Genomic DNA, 9,775 nt, shown 5'->3' on the forward strand with positions numbered 1-9,775 from the left:
TTGCTTATTTGGTTTTTTAATTTTCCTTTTTTTTTTTTTTTTTAAATTTTCTATCTTTTATTCCCATAAGGCAGGCAGAAGTGCTTATTCTTCCAAACACGCATTATCAAAGGCCTCACCGGGCGGTGCATTTGTTGTTAAAAAAGGATTTATTTGAAAAGTGCACTTACTAAGGCCGACAGAGAAGATCACTTCCCAAATGGCCACAACAGGTGTGGCTCTGTAATTGCTGTCACGTGTGTAGTTACTGTGTCAGGCGCTAAATGCCTGTAACTCTAACACATTGTAGGCGAAGGTCCCACCGTGTTCACGCTGAGATTTTAAGTGATGGGAAGAGATACCCACAATGCCGGGCTTATTCCAGATCCAAACTTCTCTTACTGAGAGAAACCAGAGAATTGACTTTAAGAACCTGTGAGTGCAGGCTGCAAAGCCCTATCGTGTTTGTTACACACGTTACGTTAGAAGCGTAACGCTCTAATGTTCAATCTCACTCGTCTCTAACCAGAAGCAGCTCTTTTGTTTTTTTTGTTTTAATCTTAGAAGGTTTATTCCAGCGGGGCAGGAACAGGGGAAGGGGTGGGAAGGGGGCCAGAAGGAGGAGAGAGGGGAAAAGCAAAAAGCCATAAGCAGCTTCTTCTACCCCCTCTACAAGTGAACCAACCTAAACTCGCGCTCTTGAGTTCGAACTCGCCAGTTAAAATTCCCACAGCCCGCACCCCCGGAGCCCTAAGAGGGTTCACACACCATTGCGCACGCTCCCAAAACAAGTGGCCAATGGAAGGCGAGGGCCGGAGCGGAGGCGACACAATCTTATACCAACATCCGGAAGCTACGGCGAATAGCAAGGACCATAATCAGGGAGGACCAATAAGATTCCTTGACAGCTCCGCCACTGAGCTCATCAAGTGCGCCGAGGGCCGGAGCAGCACGGAGGTGTCGGGTGGGGGACAGGGCGACACGGCGGGTCGGAGAGGCACCGCGGCCCTGCCGGAGATCCGGGACCGCCCGCGTCTGTTCTCATCCACCAGGACGGACGTGGGGCTCGGGGCGGGCGGGAGCCTCTCGGGGCGGGACGAGGCTGTGTCCCGCCTGTTCCTTCTCGCTCTCCCCTACGTGCTGGTACATTCCAAGGTGGCCGTCCTCCGCAGGTGGATGCTTCCGGGTGGACGGTTGCATGGCTGCGTTCCTCCCCCGTGCCCTCGTGGTCCAGTGCACACGGTGGCCGTGGGGTCACTCACCTGGGGTTACACACCTGCTGGGGCCACTCACCTGGGGTCACACACTTGTGGTCACACAGTTGGGGTCACACAGCTGGGGTCACAACCCTGCGGGGATCACACACACATGGGGTCACAACCCTACGGGGGTCACTCACCTGGGGCCACACACCTGGGGTCACTCACCTACTGCGGTCACACACCTACTGGGGTCACTCACCTGGGGCCACACACCTACTGGGGTCACTCACCTGGGGCCACACACCTGGGGTCACTCACCTGGGGTCACACACTTACTGGGGTCAGTGGTGTGAACGCACACTGAATGACCGAGGGCTGCAAGTGCAGGGACTAGGGGACACCGCTGTCCCTGGGTGGTCACAGGTCAGCTTGCCAAGCCCATGTCCCTCGGCAGGTGGGGCAGTGAGGGGACCCTGTGCTGTGTAACATCTCAGGCCAGAGGGGAGGCCCCAGCAGCCAGTCATAGGTGGAAAGTGGCCAGCCTCGCAGGGTAAAGCTCCCAGATGGGTTTAGCGGGGGGACCTCACCCAGTGGCGGTAAGACCTGGATATCTGATAGAGGAAGGGCTGGGGGAAGGAGTGTTAGACTGAAGGGATGAAATCCCGTTTATGCAGCTTACACAGCTATGTCATAAAAGGACCACAACTCACAGCCATGACGTGTCAAGTTCTGCCCTCATCACCTGACAGGGTGATGGCCTTCTCATAACTTCAGGTCAAAGGAGGCCTCCCGATACTTCCTATTCAAGGGAGCATTGAGTCTTGGGCTTGGGAAAGGACCTCCTCTGGGTGGGCCTGTCCCATGAAACACCCCTGCAGGTGTGGCGGCTGTGGCAGTCAGGAGAGCACCGTGCATTGATGTAAATGTCACCCTCTTGGCCTCACTTTGGTCTTCAGGAGCAGCAGGCACACCTCCGCATGCCCACACCTTGTCCGTGGGCTCCACTAGCTGGTGGTGCCCAGGGTGTACAGGGCGCCCTGTGTCTTGGGGTTGGATGGTGGGGTCAGGATCTGTGGGCCATGTCTTTGTAGAAGCAGGGAAGCAGCAGGTGTGAACAGCAAGTGATTCTGCATCTGGGGAGCCCTGGGGACTTGGGCAGGTCTGTTCTCTGGACCACGAGGTGGGCATCAGTGGGTGTAGCCTGGCTCCCGGTGCCCGCTGCTTCACTCCACAGTCGGGTAGATGTCCAGGTTCTGGCCATCGCACACTGCCTGCCATCGGACCTGCCCCTGCTGGGAGCAGCCAGTAAACCTGGCTGAGGTTTCTGGTCTGGGTTTCAGTCTGTCTGAAGGACCTGGAGCCCAGATTTCCTTTGAGGCTGTCACCCAGCATGCGCTGACATCCAGGGCAGCAAAGCAAGGGCTGAGGGCGACATGTGAAAAAGGGGCAGATGCGGTGGATGGCGACATGTGAAAGAGAGGTGGATGTGGTGTCACCGCGGGTGAAGTTGTGGCCTGGAATGTCAGCATCCCGCATTGGAGCTTCTTCATGTCAGTGCTGCTCCCCTGTGATCCCGCTCCCTGCCAGTGTGCCTGCGAAGGCAGCCGGTGATGGCTCAAGTACTTGGACCCCTGTTCACCCACATGGAAGACCAGGGTCTGGCTCCTGGCTCCTGGCTTGGCCTGGTGCAGCCCTGGCTGTTGTATCCCGTTTAGGAATGAAAATCCCAAATCCTCTTCACTGTCTCTCTGAGATGATATACCTTTGAAATACATACATTAAAAATAAATACATACATTCATTTTTATACAAAAGGTAAAATAATCCAGCTTGAACTGATGCAAGTCAGCAGAGTATCCAACAGTATGAAGAATGTGAAAATAACTTAAAAATCACTGATTGCAGAATGCAAAGACCAAAATGATAGCCTTCTGCTTTATGTTCGTTTGAAGGAAAGCTTAAGTCTTGTGCCCATCGGCTCAGTAAGGTAGGTGTCCCACAGAACTGGACCCTCTCCGAAGAACTCCAGGAAGAAGTTGCCTCCAGCAGCATTCTTGACGATCACCCTGTGGAGCACCTTGTTGGGCTCCTCATCTGTAGAAATGTCAGACATTCAATGCAACAAAAGGATGATGCGACTGTGGTGGTTTGCTTCAGAAATAACACAGAACTAACATGATATTCCAGCTTGTGGTGTCTCTTTGAACTCTGGGGTATGCGTGTGTGTGAGTCTGATGGTGCAAGTGTTTGACATCTGTGCTGGTGTACAAAGTAGGAGATTAGGTCTCTGTTCTGTTTATCAGTTTCGAGGTGTGTTCCAGAATTTGTGCTCTTTGCCTTTTGCGGCTGTGTGTGTTCCAGGACGGGAGGGCTCCAATCTGATTTTGTTATTCATCCCAGCTTGTGAGTCCTCTGATATGTTGAGGTGAGTATATACACCAGGTAGGGATTCTGAGTCGTTTGTGAGTGTATTTCCTTATGCCTGATGTGTTTGGAAGGGGGGGAGGCTGTTGATGTTTCAGAGAGTCCCTGTCTCTGTGGTGCTGTGAATCGCCATGTCATCACAAGAATCTTTAGAGCAGTGAGGTGGAGAAGCTGGTATGATGCCCAAAGCAGATATCTGAGAGAGACTGGAAGATAGAATGCTGTTGGTATACTGTTACTGGAGGCGGAGGAAGTGCCTACAGCTCCACAAGCTGGAGACTGCTATGGCGCAGAGCCTCCAGCAGGGGCCGCTGCTCCACCGATAACTTGCTTGTCCCCCTTCAAAACCCGCGTTTGGCTGCTGGTGGGCAGAAAGATCAGCTAATAAACTAGTGCTGTTTTATGACAGTTAAGATTGTGATTTGTTACAGCTGCGGTAGGGAAGGGCTACATTGTCTCAGGTCGTGGTGTCTGTGGTTGCTGGGGTGCAATCCACTATGTGAACTCTAAGTGTGGCTATATATCTGATGGGGAAGGGCACTGGTGTGTGTCTATGTAGATGCAGAAACCCCACAGAGCAGGATGTGTTTGAGGGTGTGGGTGTGTGGCCTGGGATCTGAGGGCTCTGAGCTATCTGCATGTGATTGTCCTGGGATGGCATATCTCTAGGTTGATTGCTGCGTGTATATCTGAGGGAGGGGTATGGCCAGTGATCAAGTTTCCCATACAAGGGCATTTCCATAAGATTGTGGCAAAAGGGATTAAAACTCATGGCAAACTCTCCATGAGTTTAGCTGGGCACCCAAATTTGGGCAGTGTGTTTTCAAAATTTCGTGGAAATGCATATTGTAAAATAAAACGAAACAATAAAAACCAAATGCATTTCAATTTGGGGAGGTAACCAAAACAAATAATTTTTTATTTACTTTTTTGGAAAGGCTGTATGAAGCCTTCTGATGTATACCTGGTTGATCTGTTTAGGATTATATGTGCAAGGCGGGAGGTTTCTGAGCTTTTTGTGGATCTCAATAGAGGTCTTCAATGTGCTTGTTGAGGAACATTCCAGCACATGATCTTTCAGATCTGTTTGTGGCGGGTGTGTGATGTTGAGTGTCTGATCTGTTTCTGGTATTTTCTTGGTCTGGTGGATATGTGCTGCGGGTTCTGAAGAAATCTCATCTCCCTATGGGTGTGTATCTCAGGAGTAATCCCAAGATATGAGCTTTCTGATTGGTTTCCTGTCTGTGCCACAGGGCTTGAGGTTTGGGCTCCTTCCGTGGATAGGCGTTGCTGTCAAATTCCAGTTCCAGTTGTGAGGCTTTTCATCCTGTTACCTGGGATTTCAGCTCCCTGATCAGTCAAGCATCAGAGAGAGGTCTCTTGCTGATGCATGGTACAGGACTTCTTGCTACCCCTTGGGGGCTGTGTCGGATGTTGGGACTTCTCGGGCCTGGGATGCAGGGACGTATCTCACCATATGATTTCCTGACTCTTTGTGGGCGGTGCTGATGATGGGGATGTTTGTTGTGTTCACAGGTGCATGCAGCTGTGTGTGTCAGACATGCCCTCCCAGGAGCTGAGCTTGCTGGCCTGTAGGTGCAAACAGGCTCTTAGGAAACATTGGCCTGCTGGCCTGCTTAGGATGTACATCTCAGGAAGTAAGTTCTGTGAGCTGTTGGCAGGGGAGGCCGGGGGTGTATTTAACAGTGTGTCAAATCTCTAAAGTCTTTTTGGTGTGTTTCTATGCATATGGTATTCGTTTACCTAATCTATCTATCATCTATCTACCTACCTACCTACCTATCTATCTATATATCTATATCTCTCTCTTCTATCATCTATTCTGGTCTGTTGAGGTGTGGGTGTGGCCAGTCTATGAAGTTATTCACTGCATTGTATGTTATTTCCATTAGTTGGAAATCTCTGGCTTATTGGGGAATATGTCTTAAAACATGCTCTCTAAGAGTTGTTTTCAAATCTGCAGTCTGTTTTTGGCTCTTTGTCCTGTCATGTGAGATTTCTAGCTTGATTGTGAGTCTCTGTTGCAGGATCAAAAATTTCTGATGTATTTATGGCTATCTGCCTCAGGCTGTGAGGTCTTTGATCTGTTTGTGGGTTTGTGTCTCAAGATGTTAGGCCTTGGGGCTGGTATGATGACTCAATTGGCTGATCCTCCACCTGCAAGAGTCAGCATCCCATATGGATGCCAGTTTGTGTCCTAGCTGCTCTACTTCCCATCCAGCTCCCTGCTTGTGACCTGGGAAAGCAGTAGAGGATAGCACAAAGCTTTGGGACCCTGTACCTGCATGGGAAACCAGAAGAGGCTCCTGGCTCCTGGCTCCTGGCTTCGGATTGGCTCAGCTCCAACTATTGAGGCCATTTGAGGAGTGAACCAGTGGGTGGAAGATCTTTCTCTCCATCTCTCTGTAAATCTGCCTTTCCAATAAAAATAAACCTTTTGAAAAAATATGCCATGCCTCTGTGCTCATGTAAGGTGTCTAACCTGTTTGCAGTTGTAAGTTATGGAATTTGAGGTCCCAGCTTGTTTGAGTCTGTCACAGCATGCACGTGTGCGACTCAAGGATGTAGGACCCATTCCGTGTGTTGTTACATGTCTCAGTTTCTGAAGTGTATCACCTGTTTGTGGTTTACATCTGACGAAGTGTTTGTCCCTGCGGTGTGTGTATGTATGTGTGCATGTCTGATGGTGAAGGTGTCTGGCATGTGTGCTGGCGTGTGATCGGAGGTCTTTATGGGTCTGTGATCAGTCTGTGATCAGTCCCTGGTGTCTGCCTGGCTTGTGAGGTTGCCGACGTGACTGTGACTGCGTTAGAGGGCTGGAGAGCTCTGCTTTGTTTGTGGGTAGGTGTGTCAACGCGATAAGCTCCCTGGATGTGTAAGGGTTGGTTCCCCCATGCAGTGGGATGGGGTGGAGGTGTGTGCTTGCTGGTCTTTCTTCATGAGCCTGTGACATGGCTGGGAGAGCCCCTGCCCATTTCTGGCTGTGCTGTTGAGCTTGTGATTCACTCACCTGGCAGTGATGAGTGAATCATGGTGGAGGTTGAGAGCTCAGCTCAGGGTTTCTCCTCACATACTGTCCTTACGCATGCGTGCACATCCCAAGCAACATGCGTATGACCTTCCTGTGGGCCTGATACCACATTCTTCCTGGAACCCCAGCAGGCAGGGGGTCATCATGGCCTGGAGTGTGACAACTCAGATCTGTTTGTGGGTGTGGGTCCCCGGGAATGGAGGTTGAGGATTGGTGTGTGGGCTGTTACATCTCTGAAGTGGCCATGAGCATCTGTGTTGCCTTGCATGGTGTTTTGGATCTTCCTGGGTGTTACAGGATGCACGGCCTCAGGTCCCCGGCCACGAGCTCCTGAGAAGCTGAGTCATCTAAGCTGTGTGTGTCACAGCAGCCCAGCTCCCTGAGCCACTGCTGGCCTCACATCTAGGATGTGACATATCTCATCTGTTGGGGGTGGGAAGTGAGCCCCCACAATTTCTGGTCTCTGAGTTATTTCATGTTTTGCATCCAGCATATTCATTCTGTGAATTATATTGGGGGCGGGGCGTCAATACCCCAAGTTTCAGAAGGATTTCTTGAATCCCATAATTTGAGGGGTCTGAGCACTTTCTGATCTACATTTTGGGGTGGTGGGGAGAGCCCCTAGCTTATTCTCTGTGGTTTGTCCGAGTCCTACTTCACATGATCCCTAACCCTGCTTGGTTTCTGAGTTCCTCCACCTGCTTAGAAAACATTTTCAGCTGTGAAGTATTTCCCCCCCACATCCCAGGTTTAAGGTCTCTAAGGTTTGATGGGTCTCTGGTCATTGTGTCTTTCAACTGTCGGATTGTTCCCAAGGATGAGGTAACTCCTTTTGGGAAGCCTCATTTCCTGGGTAGGCGTCTGACTCATTAGGGAGTCTGTTTTCAGGGTTTGAAGTCTCTGGGCAGTATAGGGTTCTCGCATCAGTTTCTAATGTTTCTGAAATGTTTGAGGGTTTCTATCCAGGATATTAGGTCACTGAGCTGTTTGGAGCTCTGTGTCATAGGGTAGACAGTTGTCTAACTCTGCAGCTGGTGCTGTGGCATAGATTAAGCCTCCACCTGGTGTGATGGCATCCCATATGGGTACAGGTTCAAATCCCAGTGCTACACTTCCAATCCAGCTCCCTGCTTATAGTCTGGCAAAGCAGTGGAGGATGGCCTAAAGTCCTTGGACCCTGCACCCATAAGGGAGACCTGGGAGGAAGCTCCTGGTTTCTGACCAGCCCAGCTTTAGTTATTGCAGCCATTTGGGGAGTGAATCATTGGGTGCAAGACTTCTTTCTCTCCCTCTGTGCAACTTTCAGGTAAAAATAATAAAAAAAACAGACAAACCACCACCAACAAAACCACAAGGACTGAACTGCTGTTTGTGGCCCGTTTGGCTGGGAGTGTGAATTAATCTGGGTCTGTGATTGTTAGCTATCAGAAGTCTTTGTGGACATGAGCCCAAAGTTCAGATTCCACAAATGGTTTCAAGGGTGTGGTATTTCAGAGTCCTCTAATGATCCAGCTTAAAGTAGGAAGATTTTGAGCCACCTGGGGAATCTAAGCCTAGGGCAGGACATGTCAAAGCTGTTTGGGGGTTATGCTCGGACCATATGACCCGAGTTACTGCAGGCAGGAGTGCAAGGTGTCCTAAGGGATTGGAGTCCAGAGTTTCAGGTCTCCGAGCTCTTCAGGGAACCCCTGGGTGAGGCTTCTGAGCTGCTTGGGGCCATGTCTCAGCATACAGCAGCTGTGAGCTACGTGAGGAAAAACTGTCCTGTATATGACACCTCTGAACAGGGAGCTGCATGCTAGGGGTGGCAGCTCTGCAGCAAGTTAGGGCCCTCAGTCCTGAGGCAGTGATTCCAGAGCTTTCTCATGTGGTGCTGAGGGTGCAAGCTCTGCAAACTCTTGGCCCATCTTGGTCCCAGTTTGTGCATCCACTGAGAAATTACTGAATCTTGGCTTGAACTCTGAGCTTTTTGGCATTCCCCAGACTGTGAGCCCCCTGAGTTGTGTGTGCATGTGTGTTACAAAGCACTGGCTGCCTATTCCTTGGCTGCCATGACTCAGAGCTGTTCAAAACCTGTCAGAAAGTGCAGGCTAGAGGTCTGTCCCCAACGGTGTCAATCCTCCGAGTTGGGCTGCTCTGGGGCCTGTGGCACTGCATGCTAGAGGGAGTGGGGTCTAGGGGCTGCCCACCGTACTGCTCAGGGGCCCTCAGTCATCTGGCTCAGAGTGTTAGGGCTCTCAGGGGGTTCCAACAGGACCTAGTTCCGGCTGGGCAGGCTCCGCTGCTCGGGCAGGGAGAGAGGGCTAGCCCAGGCAGCATGGGAGTCACACTTGCTGTGGCGAGTGTGCATGGTGGCCTCCCAGGTTGTTAGGTCTCTACCTCCACTGCACGAGGAAAGCCTTTTTTGGTCCAAATGCCAGTTTGGGTGCTTGTAGCCATTTCCTGGAAGCCTGGCTGTTACCTGAGGTCTGCCTCAGAGTATGAGGTCTCCAAAAGGTGTGGGGTCAGTGTTCCAGGTCCAAGGTGTAGGAGCCATCTGGAGGCCCGAGTCCCAGCTTGCCCCGTGCATGCATGCCTGTGTGTGCATGCGCTGGGAATTTGGGGATGGATCTTTGTCTCAGGATATGAGGTCTTTGGGATGTTTGGGTTTTTTGCCTCTGAGCAAAACCCAAGACCACAGCCTCACCTTCAGGCTGAGGGAAGATGACAGGCAAGTATTTTTGCAACACTGTACCTTTGTTCTCTGTTTACACTTGAGCCCACCCACATCAGGTGCTTGGTAAATATCTGTGGAAGTTTTGAACAGGCCTTTCCCTTTGAGTATTGTCGGCAGGCTGCAAGGGCAGAGGCTCAAGGAATGCCAAGGAACAGCAGGAGGCCAGCTAGGGTTTTGTACATCACTGCATCTCCCCCATGGCCCTTCCTCTGCTTTGTTATTTTGGTTTGGTCATGTTGGGTGATGATGGTTTGTCTAACTGGACAGTGACAGGCTTAGATTTGAGTATCCGTACACATTACAGAATCAGCCAAGTTTACATTAGGACAAGATGTCATGTAGATGGTACAGGGAACATACCGTGTGGGCTGAAATGGAGGAGGGTTAGGGTTGGATGGGTGA

Source organism: Ochotona curzoniae, unplaced genomic scaffold, assembly GCF_017591425.1.
Source record: "Ochotona curzoniae isolate NIBS_2020 unplaced genomic scaffold, NIBS_Ocur_1.0 contig_1274, whole genome shotgun sequence".
In the NCBI taxonomy this organism is placed as follows: Eukaryota; Metazoa; Chordata; class Mammalia; order Lagomorpha; family Ochotonidae; genus Ochotona; species Ochotona curzoniae.